Genomic DNA, 9,673 nt, shown 5'->3' with positions numbered 1-9,673 from the left:
GGCGGACGGGCGGCAACGGGGGGGGGGGGGGGGAGGCATGAACCAGGTGGCAAGGCCATGTCCCTCGCCGAGATCCACGCATGGCGCCGCCGACGCCGTCGCGAGGGGAGGGAGGGAGGGAGCCATCCGCCGACGGTGACTTATTGGAGTTCCTACTTGGGGAAACTATGAATGCTGCCCTGTTGGGACCTCCTGGAATGTGAGCCAATTGATGCTAGAAAGAAGAGTTTCCGACATAATCTCTTGGAATGTGCTCAAACGAAGACACTTGTTTGAAGCATCAACCTCAATGCCCTAGGAGAACCTGACATGAAACACAAGTTTTTGCTCCTTGGCTATTGTCGCGTTTTCATGCGGAAGAACAGACAAATGATATCATGGAGAGAGCTTCAGCTTGAAAATACAGTGTGCAACAGTTAATATCATCACATACAAACAAAAACTCTAGATAAAAGTGCATCATCACACATATATAAGAAAACATGCTAAGTATATGACATAGTATGTCCCACCATCCATAGCATAATCCCATTCACCAAAAGTCATCCAACATGTAACGTTTTCTCCCACTTCCCATAAAAAACAACAGGGAAGTGCCTAACAAGATAAACTGACATATGCATAGGGAGGACTAGCTGACATTTAGTGAAAATGGATGATCAAAGGCTCTGCAAATGCACCGTGTCACTCGAGACGCTCTGTGTCTGCAGCACAAGGAGCAGTTGCTGGAGTCTTCCGAGCTGAATGTTTCCGGAGCCGGGCCAAGATCCGAGTCAAGAGGTGCCCCAGCTGCTGGTGCCCAGCTATGATCTGCTGCTGCTCAACTTGGATCTGCTCCTGATGCGCTAGGATCTGTTGCTGCTCAACCTGGATCTGCTCCTGACGCGCTAGGATCTGTTGCTGCTCAACTTGGATCTGCCCCTGATGCGCGAGGATATGCTCATGCTCAACTTCCATCTGCTCCTGCCTCACTACAATCTGCTCAGCCATGCTCCTCAACTGAGCATTCTGCGAGGGCAACACAAGCGGCTTTCGCGCTTGAGAAGGTCCAGCTCCTGGTTCCTGGGCAAAATCCTTCGGCTCTGTAGGCTCAACATGATCATTCTAGTTACTAATCAACAAATGTGCAATTGGGGCCTAGATGGTAACCCTACTAACGTTCAGAACATCCAATACTCTGCTGGATATTGATTTGCTCAACATGTATGCCATAGGTACTCAAGACCATTAAAATCCTGTGAACCCTCTCATCAATCCTCTCACACTTGATTTCAAGTATCTTAAGCTTGCTAGGTGCAACCAGTTGTCCCGTCAGGTTGTAGCTTCCTGCAGTCCCCACGCGGTTGCTGGGTGCCTGTATGTGTATGGAGCAAAAATACCCCATTAAATCACGCATGATAACTTAAGTGGGAACATCTATCAGATTTATGAAACATATACCTGACAAAGCTGGATGGTAAGCTTCTCTAGAACAGGTGTATGCTGGAGAAAGCGCATGAGTGCACCAGCACCAAGATTGACCTTTATACACCAATCATTGAGTAACAAGGTTTTCAGCTTGCTAAAGGTTGGGCACCACATCAAATCTCTTTTGAGAATAAACTACAAAAAATGCAAATGGGTAAGAATATCTCAAGAAATTTATTTTTTTGAAGTACAAGATGTAATGATACTGAAGTAAATGAAGCTCCCACAAGTATTGAAAAGCAAAATCTGATGTGGCCAAAGTGAAAAAACAGGCTTGTAACCCTTATCAGATTTTATAAGTTCACTTTCACCCCCTTGTATAACATATAAACATGTACAGTATACAATATTTCTCACACGTGAATATGTATAATTGGCCACATAAAAATAGATTTGACAGATTTTTACCAATACAAACATTAAACCTGTGCTTTCAAAGCACAAAGTATGATTTCAGAGTAATACAGTACAAAATATGAATACAGTCAAGAGAAAATAAATCCATGGAATGTACAGGTGCAAACGAACCACTTGCACAGCTGCTACTTCACAAATGTCAAACGATGATATTAGTCTAAGAGACATAGTATATCACAGTTCCCAAGTAACAACAAAAGCTGAGGAAAAAAGAAGATGCAAACATACCACACAAGGTTCAGCTATCAACTCCAAGCTTTTAGCCTCTGACAAACCATTGAGAAGCACACAATCTCTACTGCCATTATTATTGGAACCACAATTTTCACAGGTATCATCGACACACGAACCACCAGCTTCTTTACCACAACAATCATCACAGTCGGCAAGTTTGATAGATCCTGTTACTAATGATGGCATGCTTTCAAGCAAAGGAGTCCTCCCCCAACATTCAAATAGTTCCAGTGTAACTAGACTTGGGACAGAAATTCGAGTCCGTTCATTGGGATAAAATGTGCAGTCGAGGATGGTCAGGCGTTTCAGGGACTGTGACATGATCATATCAGCTTGGACGTAGCAACCCCTCATCCATAGCTCTTCCAGTGCTGGGCAGCTCGAGAAATTCAGAATGCTATCATTTAAAACTACGTTGCAAAGCTCCAATCTCGTCAAGTGCAGGGAGACGAGAGGCAGGTCCTCCAGCAGCTCAAAGCTATTGTTATCACGGCCTAAATGAACACTGAGGATTCGAGCTTGGCAGAGGAGAGCATGCCGGATCCATAAGTTGACCTAAGGTTCATCCTGGCTATGGAAAGTAGTGAGCTCTATCTCACACGCATGCAGAGGAGCGCTGCGGTCACGGAGGAGCAGCAGGTGGTTCACGAACTTGTTGAGCCTCCTGACGCCCCGCCGGTTCAGAATCCTCCCCTCGCAGGTGATGCGCAGGACCGGCATGGACTTCCAGAGGTCGCGCCAGCGCCGAGCCAGCACGCAGGTCTGCACGACCTCCGCCACGGGCAAGAAGGACAGTACATGCTGCAGGACCTCGTTCGGCAGGGCGTCGATCCCCTCGCCGCCACGCGCCTCGGGCGCCGCCTTCCGCCTGCGGGAGGCCGTCGCTTGCTCCTCAGGCATTACGCCGAACAGCTGGGGAGCGCCGGGGTCTGGCCGCTGAGAAACAAAACCCGGCGAAGATCAGGCATGGACCCTTCGCTGCATCGCCTGGTACGTCGGGGTGTAGTTAGGTCGTGGGCCGTTTTACCTGTAGCTGTAGGTCTTGTGGGGTTGGAGTAGGGGTGGAAATGGAATTGCGTGGCACCCTAGCGAGCTGCCGTCGCCAGATTTTGAAGCCGACCTTCCTCCCAGGAGAACCGTCAGCATCCGGCCATCGCCGGCGGTACAGAAGACCCTCGAGTCGTCGACGGTGGCCTGGACTGCGTAAATCCTTAGGTCGAGATGCTTCTGGGATCTGGAATGCTTGGCGAGTGAGCAAGGGAGGAAGAGAAAGTGGAGAGCCCGGGCGGTTTGGAGGAAGGGGATTTCTGAGGGGTCGCTGATAGGCGCCCGCTGGCCGGCCCAATAGTTCGGCCGGTCGCGCCCCAGCCGCTCGATCCGTTCCGTGGCCGTCAGATTGGTGCACGCCGGCTTCGTCTTTCTTATGTAGACATCATGTAGGGAAAAATCCTATGCGTGTACATCATGGGATTTCATCTTTCGTGTACGGCTCCGGCAAGGGCAATGACCACCAGTTGCGTGTCGCTCGCACCCCGACACCTTCACAGCCTTCCGCTGCTTGCCGAAGAACCTCCTCCCGTCCGTTCATTTCGGTTATAGCTTCATCGTCCACCGGTTGCAACTCCTTCGTCGGTCAATAGCAAACTCCCGCCGCCACCGCTCCATGGTTGTAACACCACGATGTGTCGTCGTCTCCCCTCGCCATCGATGCATGCTGCATGGAATTGCGTCGATGACGACCACCAGTCAATATCATTGAGTGGATGTAACGAAAAGCATCACCAATTGTAGCAAAAACAAGAACGGTTGCATCAAACCATCGTCGCCACCGTCGTGAGGTCACAATTGACGCCATGATGGATGTAGCAAAAACCCTCGCTGGTAGTAGCAAAATCCAACAATGGTTAAATCTTTATCATCTACCATGGAAGATTTTCAATCAATGTTTGCAAAAAAAGGGTTGTGTAGTGTCATGGTTGAAGCTTTCTTTATCTATAACTAAAACTTTTCTGTCAAATGGTTGCAACCTTTTCTAGTTAGGGGTGAAGCTTTTTCTATCTATGGACTACGATTGAAGTTTTTCTCAACCGTGGTTGAAGATTTTGTAGGTGACGGTTGTAATATATGCATACGCACAGTTTCACCCTTGGCAACAGGTAGCCATGGCATGGGTTCCCTAGCAGCGGGCAGCCATTGCAGTAATGCAGTGCCCATGACCGCAACTACATGGCCTAGTCTCGATAAGGGAGATAGAGGATGGGTTGTAGCGAACAAAGAGATAATGTCCCGTGCAAATAGAGGAAACGAGTGGAGAATGTTAGGAAAGCAACTTATCTCTATTGAAGGCCCAAGGGGCATATATATTACATAAGACTTGAGGTGCAAGGAAAATAAATATAGACTAATAGGATTCCTAGACCTAATACTCCCTAACCTCCCCCCCCCCCCCCGAGTGCAAAGGATATGCAATAGCATTGCATTTGAAGAAGTGTAATACTACAAAAATGATAATCCAAATCCGCGTCTTGAGAGTGTCGTCGTAGCATGAAGAGTCTTCAAAACCTGTCGAGTCAAGCCAAAGGGGATAACGAAAAGATGTCACATCAAGAGAATGAACCATTGCTTAAAGATTCATGGCCCATGAAAAACGGCAGCGAAAGAAGCTCGGCGGCAAGTGAACGGGCTTAGATCAACAATGCGAAGATAATAAAACATTGCACAAAAAATCATAGCCCATGACAACCAACGGCGAAAGAAGCTCAACGGTTAAGGCATAATGGGCGTAGATCGACAATGCAGAAAGTGTCCAGAAAATCCTATAGAAAACAACAAGGACAAGTAGGCCACAAAAGTTGTATAGAAAGGATCAGGACATTAGAAAGGTTAACAGACAATGGTATCGTGGACTCGTATGGCATGAGGAAACACAAAATATCAATGGATTTGATGAACGCAATGGAAAACAAGGAAGCTAAAATCTAGGAAGCATACACGACACGAAGATGAAGTGTATGCAGAAGACATTATGCTTTTTTTATTGTTGTTGAAATCAAGATGGGAATGCAGCAGAAGCTAGCATGCACTCGGCCACATACGTGACGGAAAGGCAGCAACTAGCATGCAGGAGCAAATGTAGCACCACGCAGCAATATAGCAAAAGAGGACAAAAACACGTGCAAGAAGCACCAACAGACAAACATGTAGGAAGAATGCATCTGTTGTCCACGATCTGGAACAGTGCCGCCATGTAGGCTTCGATCTGGAGAGCCAAGTCGATGCTCGCTACCGGGTTTGGCTGGCAGAGACGACGAGGTGGAGGCCATCGATGAATCCGGCACGTGGGGATGGAGTTGCGCGTCAGGAGCAGCGGCAGGCAGAGATCAACCAAGTCGATGCAGCATGTGGACCTGTGTGTCCAGTAGTAGCTGGATACAGGCAGCACATCAAGGAGCAGTAGCCGATATGATGGACGTGAGCAGGCGGTGAGAGCCGGATGAGGCAGATGGAGAGGCAGCCGCCCGGCCCATTCTGGAGACATGGATGCGTTGACCATCGACGGAGATCTATCAAAAGAAGAAGACCGAAAAAATGCCTATCGTGTGGCGAGTTGTGGCGTCAGAGGGGACCTAAACCTAGGCTCTAATACCATGTTAGAAAATCAACTTATCTCTATTGAAGTCTCAAGGGGCATATATATATTACATAAGACTTGAGGTGTAAGGAAAGTAAACATAGACTAATAGGGCTTTTAGACCAATATTAATACTTCCTAAGAGAGAAGAACGGCCCACATGAGTAGATAAGGTAGATGGCATCAGCAGCACGAGGTCCTAGCAGCAACGTGGCAAGGGGAGAGTGGCCAAAGGCTTGGTCGGCCAGCCACCCTGAAACGTTTCCCTTTCTGGGGGTTACGCATCACCAACGTTTTGCATCAAAAAGGACATCCACAAATTCAAGGACACGTCACCCGTAAGAGCATCTACAACCGGATCGTCATACCTGTTGGAGAACGTCGCATGGGAAACAAAAAATTTCCTATACGCACGAAGACCTATCATGGTGATGTCCATCTACGAGAGGGGATTTCCGATCTACGTACCCTTATAGATCGCACAACAGGAAGCGTTAAGAAACGCGGTTGATGTAGTGGAACGTCCTCACGTCCCTCGATCCGCCCCGCGAACCGTCCCACGAACCGTCCCACGATCCGCTCCGATCTAGTGCCGAACGGACGGCACCTCCGCGTTCAGCACACGTACAGCTCGACGATGACCTCGGCCTTCTTGATCTAGCAAGAGAGATGGAGAGGTAGATGAGTTCTCCGGTAGCATGACGGTGCTCCGGAGGTTGGTGGTGATCTATCTCAGCAGGGCTCCGCCCGAGCTCCACAGAAATACGATCTAGAGGAAAAACCGTGGAGGTATGTGGTCGGACTGCCGTGGCAAAGTTGTCTCAAATCAGCCCTAGTACCTCAGTATATATAGGACGGAGGGGGAGGGACCTGCCTTGAGGCTCAAGAGAGCCCCAAGGGGTCGGCCGAAGCAAGAGGGGGAGTCCTCCCCTTCCAATCCTAGTCCAACTAGGATTGGAAGGTGGAGTCCTTCTCCACTTTCCCACTTCCCTTTTTTTCCTTTTGATTCCTGCGCATAGGGCCTCTTGGGTTGTCCCACCAGCCCACTAAGGGCTAGTGCGCATCCCTAAGGCCTATGGGCTTCCCCCGGGTGGGCTGCCCCCCCGGTGAACATCCGGAACCCATTCGTCACTCCCGGTACATTCCCGGTAATGTCCGAAAACTTTCCGGTAATCAAATGAGGTCATCCTATATATCAATCTTCGTTTCCGGACCATTCCGGAAACCCTCGTGACGTCTGTGATCTCATCTGGGACTCCGAACAACATTCGGTAACCAACATGTGTAACACTATGATCGAGATTCAATAAACCATTGAAGGTGTTTATTCAAGCAAATATAGTAACCATTATTCTCTTTAAATGAATAATCGTATTGCAATAAAAATGATCCAATCATGTTCATGCTTAACGCAAGCACCAAATAACAATTATTTAGGTTTAACACCAATCCCGATGGTAGAGGGAGCATGCGACGTTTGATCATATCAACCTTGGAAACACTTCCAACACGTATCGTCACCTCGCCTTTAGCTAGTCTCCGTTTATTCCGTAGCTTTCATTTCGTGTTACTAATCACTTAGCAACCGAACCGGTATCCAATACCCTCGCGCTACTAGGAGTACTAGTAAAGTACACATCAACATCATGTATATCAAATATACTTCTGTCGACTTTGCCAGCCTTCTTATCTACCAAGCATCTAGGGTAGCTCCGCCTCAGTGACCGTTCCCTTCATAACAGAAGCACTTAGTCTCGGGTTTGGGTTTAATCTTGGGTCTCTTCATTAGTGCAGCAACTGTTTTGTCGTTTCATGAAGTATCCCTTCTAGCCCTTGCCTTTCTTTGAAACTTAGTGGTTTTACTAACCATCAACTATTGATGCTCCTTCTTGATTTCTACTTTCGCAATGTCAAACATCGCGAATCGCTCAAGGATCATTGTATCTATCCTTGATATGTTATAGTTCATCACGAAGCTCTCACAGCTTGGTGGCAGTGACTTTGGAGAACCATCACTATCTCATCTGGAAGATTAACTCCCACTTGATTCAAGGGATTGTCGTACTCAGACAATCTGAGCACACGCTCAACGATTGAGCTTTTCTCCTTTACTTCATGGACAAAGAATCTTGTCGGAGGTCTCATACCCCTTAACAAGGGCACGAGCATGAAATCACAATTTCATCTCTTTAGAACATCTCTTATGTTCCGTGACGTTTCAAAACGTCTTCGGCGCCTTGCTTCTAAGCCATTAAGTATTTTGCACTGAACTATCGCGTAGTCATCAGAAACGTGTATGTCGGATGTTCACAACATCCACAGACGACACTCGAGGTGCAGCACACCGAGTGGTGCATTAAGGACATAAGCCTTCTACGCAGCAAAGAGGACAATCCTCAGTTTTACAGACTCAGTCCGCAAAGTTTTCTACTATCAACTTTCAACTAAATTTTCTCTAGGAACATATAAAAACTGTAGAGCTATAGCGCAAGCTACATCGTAATTCACAAAGACCATTAGACTATGTTCATGATAATTAGTTCAATTAATCATATTACTTAAGAACTCCCACTCAAAAAGTACATCTCTCTAGTCATTTGAGTGGTACATGATCCAAATCCACTATCTCAAGTCCGATCATCACGTGAGTCGAGAATATTTCAGTGGTAAGCATCTCTATGCTAATCATATCAACTATATGATTCATGCTCGACCTTTCTGTCTCTTGTGTTCCGAGGCCATGTCTGCACATGCTAGGCTCGTCAAGTTTAACCCGAGTGTTCCGCGTGTGCAACTGTTTTGCACCCGTTGTATGTGAACGTTGAGTCTATCACACCCAATCATCACGTGGTGTCTCGAAACGATGAACTGTTGCAACGATGCACAGTCGGGGAGAACACAATTTCAGCTTGAAATTTTAGTGAGAGATCACCTCATAATGCTACCGTCGTTCTAAGCAAAAAAAGGTGCATAAAGGATTAACATCACATGCAATTCATAAGTGACATGATATGGCCATCATCAAGTGCTCCTTGATCTCCATCACCAAAGCACCGGTATGATCTTCCTGTCACCGGCGCCACACCATGATCCCCATTATCATGGTCTCCATCATCGTGTCACCATCGAGGTTGTCGTGTATGCTATGCTATTACTACTAAAGCTACGTCCTAGCAATATAGTAAACGCATCTCCAAACACAACGTTAGTTTAAAGACAACCCTATGGCTCCTGTCGGTTGCCGTAGCATCGACGTGCAAGTCGATATTAACAGTTACAACATGATCATCTCATACATCCAATATATCACATCACGTCGTTGTCCATATCACATCACAAGCATACCCTGCAAAAACAAGTTAGACGTCCTCTAATTGTTGTTGCATGTTTTACGTGGTTGCCACGGGTATCTAGTAGGATCGCATCTTACTTACGCAAACACCACAACAAAGATGTATGAATTGCTATTTAACCTCTCTCCAAGGACCTCCTCAGTCAAATCCGATTCAACTAAAGTTGGAGAAACCGACACTCGCCAGTCATCTTTAAGCAACGGGGTTGCTCGTAGCGATGAAACCAGTCTCTCGTAAGCGTACGAGTAATGTCGGTCCGAGCTGCTTCGATCCAACAATGCCGCGGAATCAAGAAAAGACTAAGGAGGGCAGCAAAACACACATCACCGCCCACAAAAAATTTTGTGTTCTACTCGAGATAACATCTACGCATGAACCTAGCTCATGATGCCACTGTTGGAGAACGCCGCATGGGAAACAAAAAATTTCCTACGCGCACGAAGACCTATCATGGTGATGTCCATCTAAGAGAGGGGATTTCCGATCTATGTACCCTTGTAGATCGCACAACAGGGAGCATTAAGAAACGCGGTTGATGTAGTAGAACGTCCTCACGTTCCTCGATCCACCC

The 9,673-nt window shown here is 47.2% G+C and overlaps 1 pseudogene; it reads right to left on the bottom strand.

The window, feature by feature from the left end:
* Nucleotides 1-473: 473 nt before the first annotated feature.
* On the bottom strand, nucleotides 474-3,494 carry LOC123447904 (annotated as a pseudogene).
* Between the last annotated feature and the right edge of the window lie 6,179 nt (nucleotides 3,495-9,673).

The sequence above is a fragment of the Hordeum vulgare genome, chromosome 4H, assembly GCF_904849725.1.
Source record: "Hordeum vulgare subsp. vulgare chromosome 4H, MorexV3_pseudomolecules_assembly, whole genome shotgun sequence".
NCBI classification, from domain to species: domain Eukaryota; kingdom Viridiplantae; phylum Streptophyta; class Magnoliopsida; order Poales; family Poaceae; genus Hordeum; species Hordeum vulgare.
The sequence above is the reverse complement of the archived record's forward strand: the minus strand, read 5'-3'. Positions and strand labels throughout refer to the sequence as shown.